This window comes from Rhinolophus sinicus, chromosome 17 (genome assembly GCF_057876585.1).
Source record: "Rhinolophus sinicus isolate RSI-liver-muscle chromosome 17, RSI-T2T, whole genome shotgun sequence".
Classification (NCBI taxonomy): domain Eukaryota; kingdom Metazoa; phylum Chordata; class Mammalia; order Chiroptera; family Rhinolophidae; genus Rhinolophus; species Rhinolophus sinicus.
Window position 1 is genome coordinate 90,565,719 of NC_142517.1, and position 12,496 is coordinate 90,578,214.

The window sequence follows — 12,496 nt, forward strand, 5'->3', positions numbered from 1 at the left end:
TGAAATTGGAATAGAGAATAAAAACAACCCAATCCACCTACATACTATCTAACAAGTCTCACTTTAGATCCAAAGACAAATAGAATGAATGTGATAGATGGAAAAACACATTCCATACAAATAGCAATCAAAAAAGAGCTGGGTAGCTATAATAACATCAGTTAAATAGAGTTTAAGTCAAAAGCTGTCCAAAAAAACAGTGTATGCTAATAAAGGGGTCAATTTATTAAGAAGAAAAAACAATTATAAACATTTATAAACAAAAAAAAAGAGTCACAAAATATATGAAGCAAACATTTACAAAGGTAAAGGGAGAAACAACTCGTTCTACATTAATAATTGGAGACTTCAATACACCATTTTCAATGATGGACAGAAAAAGCAGACAGATGATCAACAAGGAAATAGAGGACTCGAATAACACTTTAAAGCAACTAGACCTAATAAACGTATACAGAACATTTCATCCAACAACAGTAGACTGTACATCTTTCTCAAATGCAAATAGAATGTTCCAGGATAGACCACATTAGGCCAAAGAACAAGTCTCAATATTTTAGTTTGTTTGTTTTAAATTGAGATAATACGAAATCTTTTATTCTACTACAGTGGAATGAAGATAAAAATATATAATGGAAGAAAAACTGGAAAATTCACAAATCTGTGAAAATGAAACCACAAACTCTTAAAACTCAAAAAGTCAAAGAAAAATTACGACAGAAATTAGAAAATTCTTAGAGACAAAAACACAACATATCAAAACATATGGTGAAAAGGAGAATCTCTGGGTTCTCAATTCTATTCCATTGGTCTATGTGTCTGTTTTCTGCCAATACCATGCTGTTTTGATTATTGAGGCCCTGTAGTACAAGCCAAAGTCAGGAAGTGTGATACCTCCATTATAGTTCTTTTTTCTTAAGATTGCTTTGGCTATTCGGGGTCTTTTGTGGTTCCAAACAAATCTGATGATTTTTTGTTCTATTTCTTTAAAATATGCCATTGGGATTTTGATTGGGATTGCATTGAATCTGTATATTGCTTTGGGTATTATGGCCATTTTAACTATGTTGATTCTGTCACCCCAATAAATTTAATTAAAAAAAAAAAGGAGAATCATGCTCTGAGAAATATAATGAAAAACATAATTTAAAAAATCTCAAATTAATAACCTAATTTTATCTTTGATGGATTAGAAAAAGAGCAAACTAAACCAAAAGCTAGCAATAGGAAGGAAATAGTAAAGATTTGAGCAGAGATAAATCAAACATAGACTAGAGAAACAATAAAAAGATTCAACAAAATCAAACTTTGGTCTTTGAAAAATTTAAGATAATTAACATACTTTTAGCTACATTGACAACAATATAAAAGAAAGAAGATATACAAAACTAAAATAAAAAAACAAAAGTGGGGACATTACTGTTACCATTACAATGGTAAAAGGGTTTATTAGAGAACACTATGAACAATTATATACCAACACATTAGGTAACACCAAAAACTGTACAAATTCTTTGAAATACATAAGTTGTCTAAACTGACTGAAGAAGAAATATCTCAACAGAACTATAACAAATAAATAAATTGTTAGTAAACAAAAACCTTCCAATAAAGAAAACCTCAGGACAAGTTGACTTCACTGGTGACTTATTTCAAACATTAAAGGTTAATTATTTCCAATATTTCTCGTACTCTCTTTAAAAGTGAAGAGGAGGAAATACTTCCTAATGCACTCTGTGAGAAAAGATAACACAAGAAAAGAAAATTACAAGTCAATAAATATATGCCTTATGAATACAGAACCTCAACAAAATTCAACTAACTGAACCTAACACTATATTAAACAAATTTTACAATATTGCTAGGTTTAATTTATTATCGGAATGCAAGAGTATTCAAAATAATAAAATCAGTGTAATTGATCATATTATTAGAACAACAACAAGAAAGAACCCACATCATCTCAGGTCATGCACAAAGGACATTCAACAAAATCAATTTTAATGATAAAATCCACTTTCATGACAAAAATATCCAGAAAACTAGGAATGGAAGGGGACTTCCTCAACATAATTAAGGGTATGAAAAACCCACGGCTATTATCATACTAAAAAATGAGACTTTCTGAATTGTTATTAGAATTACTTTTTAACAGGGAAAGTCAGTATAATTGTAGTACATGGTTTGACTGCCATAACAAAAGTAACATAAACTGTGTGTCTTAACCAATAAAGGAGGCTATAGGGTCAACATTAAGGTTTTGGCAAATTTGGTTCCTTCTGAGAGCTGTATGAGAATCTTTTTCATGCTTCTCATGTAGTTTATCTTCTTTTCAGGCAATCTGTGGTGTTCTTTGAAATGCAAAACATCACGCCCATCTGTGCCTTTACCTTCACATGACATTCTTTGTGTGTGCATGTGTATGTCCAAATTTCTGCTTTTCATAAGGACACCTGTCATATTGAATTAGGGGCTCACCCTATACCAGTTTTACCTCATCTTCACCAATTAAATGTGTAATGACCTTATTTCCGAAGGTCACAGTTAGGTACTCAGGTTTTGGACTTCAACCTATAATTCTGGAAAGACAAAATTCAATCCCTAAGAGTCTGCCCTTTGCCCTTCCAAGTCCATGTCCTTCCCATATTCAAGATACATTTACCCCAGCCAAACAATGTCAAAAGTCTTAATAATTACAGCATCAATTTTTAAGTCCGAATTCTCATCTAAGTATCATCAACTCACGGACCATAAAAAGTAGCATGTGATCTAAGATAGTACAATCACATTCCATATCCTGAAAACTTTAACCATCTGTTGAAACGTCAAAGAAGGAAGGCAGCTAATGTTGGGTTGTTCAATGGCACAGCATTAAGAGTTCTTTCTCGCTTTGTTTTCACTGAGATCAATAGACCTGGGTTAGATCCTGTTCTTCCTGAGATGAGGCATACCAAATTTTTATTCAGCTTGTTTTGTTATTTAATGTCCTTTTGCTAAATCACAAATTCATGTTACATTTAGTAAATGAATGTTTTTGTTGTTTGTGATTGAAAAATCTTAAGAGAAACGTGAAGAATATAATAAGGAAAAATATAGGCTTTCAGAAAAGTCAAAAACAAGCAGATTTAAAGTTATGTATTTATTGATCAATAAATAAGGGTGAATGAATTATAATCACAAAGAAGGCTCAGGAATAGTGGAAATTTTCCATGCTTAAGATATTAACTGAGATTGCAGGCATCTTTTATTATAATTCCCAATAAATTATTATTTCCATCTATGTGTACCATTTTCATACCTGTTTCAGAGTAAGCTAAATCAGAGCTCAAAAATTTGTGATTAATGAGGAATAAACTATTGACATGTATTTATCAATATGCCATACCAAAGTTAAACTATCTGTATTGACTTCATTGGATGAAATCTTAATTCACCTCAAATAAATATAATGTTGGTATATAATACTTAATAAGAACAGTGAGGGTGATTTACAATTGAATTATATCAATAGCATTTAAAAAAAAATAACAGAGTACGATGAATATATAGATTTAAATAAAAGGATAAATTTCATGGATAGAAACCTATCCCAAAGAAGCACTTTGATGATAACCATAAGGTTTATGATCGATGCGATGATGAAGATGATAGCTATGATGATCATTGTTGAAATTAACTATATTTACAATGTTCCTGGAGTCTACTAAGTCATTTATGTGTTTAATCATAATAAAAGTGCTACAGTATGGGAAATCACCTTTTTGGAGAACTTAAATGCAGACCAGAAAATCATAAAGTCTTGCCGGGACTTAATTCCACAACACAAAGTATCAGTCCTTATTATCTCCCTCTCTAAAATTATGCTTCATCTTGGAAACTGGTCTTAGTTATATAGACAGTCATGCAAAATAAAAATATTTATGGGTAAATAAACCAGTTTGAACTTTATAGATTTGCTTTAGTTAGATCCTAAAAGTTCAATGTGATGATTTTCACTTAACTCAGAAATGTAACACAGTAGACAAACTGTTGAATTTTGCATGAGATAAAACATAATTTTGCTTTCCTAAGCCATACCTATGCATATAGTTAAGTTTTTCAGGTAATTACTTCCAGGTGCTTGCCTATAGGAATTCACTGCAATGCAATGAAATCAGAGTAATAAACTCATCAACAAAAATTAACCCATAGGCATGTTACAGAAACGTGTATATTTAAATAGCATGAGTATTATAATTTGTGGATTCTAGATGTTTATATTCATGATGAAGATAATCTCCTCCTAGCTAATTAGGAAGATCTACATACAACTAAGTATGTTTGGTGTTATCTTAAGCTCATTAGACTATTACATATGCCCAATTTTTAAATGGGTCATTTAGATTTTTATTCTTAACTATACAGAAATCTTTATGATTTTATTGTCCCATGGTTGTAGTTAAGTAAAACACAATTTAACTTCCTCTTTACTATGTCTTCTCCTTGATTACATTTCTATAAACTGTCAGGACATTTAAAATTAAATATTAAAATTAATTTTGGTAAAGAGACATAAAACACTTTCTGCAATCTTTCTATTTTAGCATTTTCTTTTTTTTTCACAAACAATTCTATCTTAGGTTGTTGAGTTGCTTTATATAAGAAAGATAAATTTCCATTCATTTCAAATTATTAGCTTTGGTACTTAGTGTTGTTGCATTTGAAAATATTGAAAAAAATTCAAAATATTTATGGGTAAATAAACCAGTAAGACTGTACTAAATTAAATAAAAAATAAATAATAAAACTGAGTGATTACTGCTATGATAAATATAGACTTTTCCCAAATGTAGTGTGAAATTAGAATACTCATATTAAAGTAATATCCTGAAATTTAAGTTGTATGTACATATAAAAAGATGTTATTAAACATGAAATTCTGAGGATTATAAGTCTATAGAAACTTTACACTGACATTTATGTTAAAATAAAATAAATCATTTTCAGCCATGTAAACTCTAAGTAAATAATTGTAAAAATATATATAAATAAGAATCAAATAAAATTATATATTTGTGTGTATATACTCATATATCGATTTGTAAAAATTCCTTAGTCAGATATTTTCGAATTATGTTCTATTTTTATTCAAGTTGCTTGAAAGTTCTTATAAAATAGCATTATTGAGGCACACTCAGATAGGTAGGCCACTTTAGTGGAGATGTTTTCCTTTATTTCCCCTAGCTCTTCCTTTCTCCATTTAACAGGCAGTAAAGAGCATTAAAAAGGACGAGGAGTGATTAGTGGAATGCAATCCCTCCGGAAAACTTGGAAGGAATGACAATGACATGCTATAAACACAAATGATCCTCAAATTCTCTCTCCTAGGGGAAAAAAAAAAAAAAAAAGAAAGAAAGAAAAGACGCTTGTAAATGTGTATAAAGTATCTCAGGAAAAAAATATAGAATTTTCTAAATTTCAAGCAAGTGAAAGGTTAGATGAAGTTAGGCATTGAATTACAGTAGAGTTGGGGAAAATATTTTGATTCCACCTGTGCCTGTGAGAAGTACATGACACATCAGAGCCCACCCTAAGTGAACATGGTGGTTTTCATGACTATTGTTCTAGGAAAAAAGATTAAGGCTACCATAGAGAGGACACTATTTTGTGATTCGTGAGTATCAGTTACTATTGATGCAAACAAAAGCAATGCATCACTAATTTGCATGTCATCCCTGTAAAGTGGCCATGCTAATCTCCTCTGTATCATTCCAATTTAGTTCCATTATTTATAAAATGCTTTGAAAAATAATGAATTAAATAGAAAAGCTAAGCATATACCGAGAAACTTTCAATAATTACAAGTTAGACTTGAAAAAGCAAACTAATAGAATTTCTAGAAATGTACTATATAACCATTAAAAAAAATCAATAGATAGGTGAAAAAAGATGAAGATGGATCTGATGATCTGGAAGAAGTATATGAAAAATTCATTCATAAAACAGCATTAAAAGCTGAGAATATACAAAAGCACAAAAGAGAAGTTAAAAATAAAGAAGAAAGAATCAGAAGTGTTATCATGCATCTAATTGGAGGCTCAGAGGGGGAAAAAGAGTGAGAAAAATGGAGACCAAAAAAAAACTGAAGAAATATGATTATGGATTTCCAGAACTAAAGAAGAAGGAGAAGGAGAAGGAGAAGGAGAAGGAGAAGGAGAAGGAGAAGGAGAAGGAGAAGGAGAAGGAGAAGGAGAAGGAGAAGGAGAAGAAGAAATGACTCTACAGATCAAAAAAATCCCATATCACAGGCAGAATAAAAATAAATAAATACCGATGATTAATTCCTGTTTTCTGAGACTTCTGAAACTAAAGACCATTTAAGACATTTTTTTTTTTAAATCAGTCAGAGGTATAGGCACAATAATTTAAAAAAAATTATTGTTGCAATAACAGAATGTGTGGCAACAACAGCAAAAATGAAAGCCAAAATATAGTGAAATAACATTTATAAAGTGAGGACATAGGAACAATATTTAACTTATAATTGTGTATCCAGCAAATTCATGTTTCAAAAATAAATGCAATTCATTTTGGATAAAGTTTTAGTTTTATAAATGAGTAAAATATAGAAATCTGCTGTACATCATTGCACCTATAATTAATACTATATTGTACACTGAAAATTTGTTTAAGATAAAGCTCATATTAAGTGTTCTTAACACAATAAAAATAAATAAATGCAATATAAAAACAATTACAATGTATAAAATTTATCACTGAAAAGTCTGCTCTAAATGAACTGTGAAAGGATATACATCAAGTGATCTAAAATTGAAGGAGATATCATTTAAAATGCTTTTGTTTGGTTGTTTTAAATTGCATTAGTAGGATCTAGCTGTTGAGGGTAAAAAAACAAAGGTCAGAATCAAGAGATTTAACGTGTGTGTATGTGTTTGTGTGTGTGTGTGTGTGTGTGTGTGTGTGTGTTTGTGTGTGTGTGAAGGGAAAATTAGAGCTGAGTCACTTTGGTAAGTTAAGTATCTATGGTAGGATAGTGTGACTTCTTCTTCCAGTAATAGTTGAGTAGTATCCTACTGGACTGACTCTTCCATAAATATCATCTGTAACTTCTGAACTTAACAGAAAAAGCAATTATCTGAAGGTAGTGGAGACTGAAGAGGAACAGTTATATTCTGGTAGGAATTTCACTTAAAGAGCGGGGGATACATAAAAGGTAAGTGTACCTTTGCATCGCTTCTAAGATAGGAGAAGGTAGTCACTGCAGAGTTATGAGATGGAGAAACTGCAAACTTTCTCTGTGTGAATAGGAGGCTGTATTTGGAGCAATAGTGGCCGCTGGAGATGGAGGAGCATACAAAAATAGAAAAACCCAAGAGAGTATCCCAAATTCTGTCTGACAACATCTCTGTTGATCACTGAAGCACATAGTATGAGAAAACAAAAAAACAAAAACAAAAAACTCAGCTAAAGATAAAAAACACCTGAAGTTTGATGCTGCGTCCCAAGAAAGTTTGTAGTTCATGTCTAACAAAGTGAATTGCATGCTAAAACATAAGAAACATCAATAATTACAAGAAAATAACAACTTGGAGTCTCCACAACATAATATTTAAAACATCCAAGATATAATCCAAGATAATTTGTTATTTGAAGAACAAGATAAATGAGGCCATTTCTAAAGACAAAAGACTGTTAATATGTACAACCTCAGGATGACCAAGATAAGGAGTATAATGTAAAATTAAAATGTTTTTAAAGTGTGTCCTCAAGGAATGAAAAGATAGGATTTCTCAATAGAGAAATAAAACTATAAAAATACCCAAATCAAAATTTCTGAAATTAAAAAAGGAACCGAAAATATGTATTATATATACCTACAATAGAATTGTGATGAAGCAATATAACTAGTGAAATTGAAGATAGTTCAATAAATACTATTCAATATGAGAAACAGAGCAAAACATTCAAAATATGAACAGAATCAAAGAAGTGTTAGCTATTATAAAAGAGTCTAAAAATGTTATTGACATTTTAGGAGAAGGGATAGAAAAGTATAAGGAAAGTAATTGTTTATTAAAAATTACAAAATTAACAAATTTGACAAATGGTATAAATTTACATATGTAGATGTTCAATAAACACCAAGAAAGCTAAACATATTTTCAAAAGTTGTGCCAACTCAAAATTAGATTCAAGCTCTTGAAAGTCAAAAGTAAATCATCATTTTTAAAAGCAGCAACAGAAAAAAATGTCGTTTTGACTATTGTAGGTACATGTTTCCTATTACACACTGATTAACAAAGTTGAAGTATCAACACTATCTAATTTTGTTTTATTATAAAAAAAGAAGTCAGATTAGACTAATAGTCCAATGGAATAAAACAGAGAGTCAGGTAATAGAAAAACGTAATGGAAAACTGATTTAATACAAGGTGCAAATGCATTTCAGTAGAGATTAGATAATTTTTTAAATTGTGTTGGGACAATTAGACAGCTATACACACAATAAAAGGAATTTCAATCCATACATTGCATCTATACAGATAATGAGTCAGATTTGATCATAGATCCAAATGTAAATTTTAAAACTATAAAATTTCTTGAACAGAACATAAAAGAGAACTTGTGATTTTGACTAGGCAAAACTTTCTTAGATATGATTTAAAAACTTTCTTACAAAAATATGATTTGTAAGAGACCAAGTTGATAAATTGGATTTGATAAAAATAAATAAAACTTTCTGATCTTCAAAAGACACTTTTAAGACAATGAAAAGCAAGCCACAAGCTTGTAGAATATATTTGTAAATTATATGTCCGATAAAGCGCATGTACTTTAACTATATAAAAACTTCTTACTACTCAGTAACAAAACAAAAAAAAATCACCCAACTGAAATATTGAACAAAGATTTGAATAGACATTTTACTATAGAAGATATATGGGTACAAATATTTACAAGAAAATATGCTCAGTTTAATTAATAATTAGAAAATGCAGATTAACCCACAGTGAGATAAAACTTCTTACCTATTAGAATATCTAAAATTTAAAATACTGTACTGGTGGCAAGGATTGGGAAGAATTGTAACCTTCATACAGGACTAGTGAGAATGTAATATACATGTAATGTAGACATATATGCATATTTCTTTATTTATTTACACAGACTGGTATATTATGAAGTAATACAAATGAATGTATTATAGATACATGCATTAATCTATATGAGTTGTAGTAATAAATTCTGACAGAACAATGCAAATTATTTGTAATAATTTAACAATAATCATTGTCGTCGTCGTCGTCGTCGTCATCGTCGTCGTCGTCGTCGTCATCATCATCATCATCATCATCATCATATGGTAAGGCATTGTATGGCCAGTAGAGCAAATTTCAAGTTTGAATTGTTAATTAAACTTACTAGACACAATATGCAAGCCCAGCACAAACTTTATTTACCTTTGGAAAATAATATAGCATCATTCACAGCAGCAAGATCTCAGAAGCTTTCATCACTTAGATGTAACTTCTGATGTTCCCAAACATATAAGGTGATTTTTTTTTTCTTTTTCAGGATGATGAAAACATAAGTCACAAGCACAAAGAAGCTGAAAAGGTTAGATTGCTTCAGCTAACCTTGCAAGTCACCAGCACTGGAGGGGTGTAGGCTCTGCTCCCATTCTTTAGCACATCTGAGGTCCACAATTGTATGGCAAATAATCCCAATTACAGCATTCTAAGAGGCATTGCAGTACTAATTAATTAGTACATAGAAATCCCAGCTAAACCCTCCCAATGGATACATACCTTTGGGTGATTCCCTAAGAAATTTGATTAAGATTTAACTTTCTTCAAACATCCCTGAAGCATCAAAGGAAACAATCAGATCAGAGTTGTTAACTATTTAAACAACAGCCAAGCACCAAAAAAAGAAACACAACTTTAGAAGTGATAGGAATAAAACACCTGATTGAGAATTGCAGTTACCTCTGAAAGGGAGGCAAGCCAAGAGGATGAATCGAAGAGGACATAAAAATAGAAATCAAGAGTTTTGGTAACATTCTAGTTCTTGCATGGCTGGTTAATTCATGAGTGTAAGTTATAAGAATAAATACAAAATTAATGAATGAAAACTTGTAAGTATATATAAAATATAAAAATGAGGGAGAGTCAGACACAAATTAATACTCAAGATTAATTGAATTTTGCATGCCTGAAATTTTTAATAATGAGAGCACTTCGTCTTTCTTGATGAAGTATTTCGGAAAAAGACTAGAGACAATGTCCTACTAAATATTGCTTTGCAGAAATAGATCTATATATACTGAGGCATACCAATACAATGTATACACTTTGCTCAAGCAGTAGTTCCCAGTAATCAGAAGTGTCTGGTCACTGATGGTAACCACTTTGAGCTCCTCTTCTAATTGCGGAAGTCAAACGTGACTAGTATTCATCTTTTGTTATTGGTATATATTGAATATTACAAGTTTAATAGTTTTTTTTTTCTTTCTTAAAATGTGTATATATATATATTTTTGGCACCCTTTGTATGCAGAGTATATGTTATCTCATCAGCAACATTTCAGCTACTGGAAAGATTTTTTACCCCTTTTTGTTGTTGTTGTTGTTGTTTTTTTTCTCCCTAATTACCCAGTTAGCTGGAATTTTTAATAGATGGGAAGTCCAATAATAGAAAATGTAAGCAATTTTATTTTTTTCATCTAACTTTTAAATAATTGACTGTTATATACTACTAATAGTATTTAATGAGTGATTACTTTATTATAGGCAGTATACATGGGTTATGCTTTCATTTTCATTATATATGAAATGGAAATTTAAATCTTCAATTTCACACAAAGAAATTTAAGTTAAATTAGGTAACACAATAAATGAAATTATTCACAAAGCTTGAAGTTGTCAGGAATTTATCTCATTCAATTTTACTGATAAATTCGTATTATCATGACAAATTGAACTTAACTAATTCTGGTCAAACTCTGATATCTTACCTTGGTGGTGGAGACATAAATAAGAAATTTATCTATGATCTCTTATTCTGCTCGTGCTTGAACCTGTATGTACAACTTCCATACAGATTATTGTTGAAAACACTGAACTTTATGACATAGCAGGGTGCTGAGACAACCTAGCTCATGAAGGCAGCTCTGGCCATATGGACCTTTCATGTCTTGCGTTTAGGAGCCATGTCCTCCAGGGCCTGATAGGATGCCAGGAGCTGAATTTAGAAAGATAGATACTTCTCTGTCACACACAGCATAGCTTTTTTCTAGACCTCTGGGGTTCTGCCGCGTGATTCTTATTGGGCTTGTCAAAAACTCTGTGCAGCATGTTTTTCCACCTTAGATATCTCTAGTAATATACAGTCTACTGGGTCGTATGGTTCCATTGGCAGGTCTACACTTGCAGTCCTTGCTGGAACTGTGGGCTCCACTCCCTCGTAGCCTTTTCTCTACTTAAGTAAATGGGACTGAGCATATTATTGTTATGAATTTGTCAAATTAACATTTATTAAGTGAAGCATGGGGTGCTGGGTGGTGAGCAATGGTTGAACAACAGGTCACAAAAGGAATTGAAATAGAGACATTTATTACTCACAGTCCTGGAGGAAGTAACCCATTTGCCTTGAGGGACTACAGGGGAGGTCAAGGCAGGGTTCGGACAGAGAGAAAGGCAAGACCTTGAGTACATGACTTTATTAGAGTCCATGGGTGGAGTGATTTAGGTTCTCTGGCTGAGACCAGATTGGTCAATTCAAACCAAATCAGTAGAATTTTGATAAGCCACACTGGGTCTAATCTAAGGGGAGCACCAGGGGAAGCAAGGGAGACTCTTCATTAAAAGGCTTGTTAGAGAAGTCCTATCAGGAACTCACAGTCGCTTATCACTCTGCAAGCTGTTCTCTGGGACACTGAGCTTGCAAGAAGAGGATACGTTCAGTTTAAGGTCCAAACAAAATGGATACCGAGGCAGCAATCCCATGAAGAAGCTTAGAAAAAATATGGATATGCTGCTTCTAAAACCAAAAGAGGCCTACGGAACATAGTGCTTCCTTTTTAATAATGGCAATTTTAAGAGACAATAATTTTGCCTTTGCTTTGGACTGTCAAGCATGCTTCAGACCACTGGTTCCCTAAAAATGTCCCTAATGCCATTGGTCCTTAAAACACTTTGGAGATTATTTGTCTTATAAAGTCTTCAAAATACTTGCCAATCCTTACTCATTCAGTATGATTAACATGATGCCATCATGACAGTTGGCCAATACTTTGTCTCTGAATTGTCAAGACTGTCCACTTTCCTTAGAGCCATTTTATGATAGAGGGCATGAAAATTAAAACCTAGGTGCATAATCCAGAATGTGTACTGCTGTCCAGCTCACATAAATGAAAATTATAGAATTTTTCATAAGGCTAAAAATAATGTGCTTGGATTGATTTTACTCTCTCTAGTAAGACATCACACATGTC

At 31.7% G+C, this 12,496-nt stretch overlaps 1 pseudogene; it reads right to left on the reverse strand.

The window, feature by feature from the left end:
• Positions 1 to 5,677: 5,677 nt before the first annotated feature.
• Positions 5,678 to 5,790, reverse strand: LOC141568040 (U6 spliceosomal RNA; annotated as a pseudogene).
• Positions 5,791 to 12,496: the final 6,706 nt, after the last annotated feature.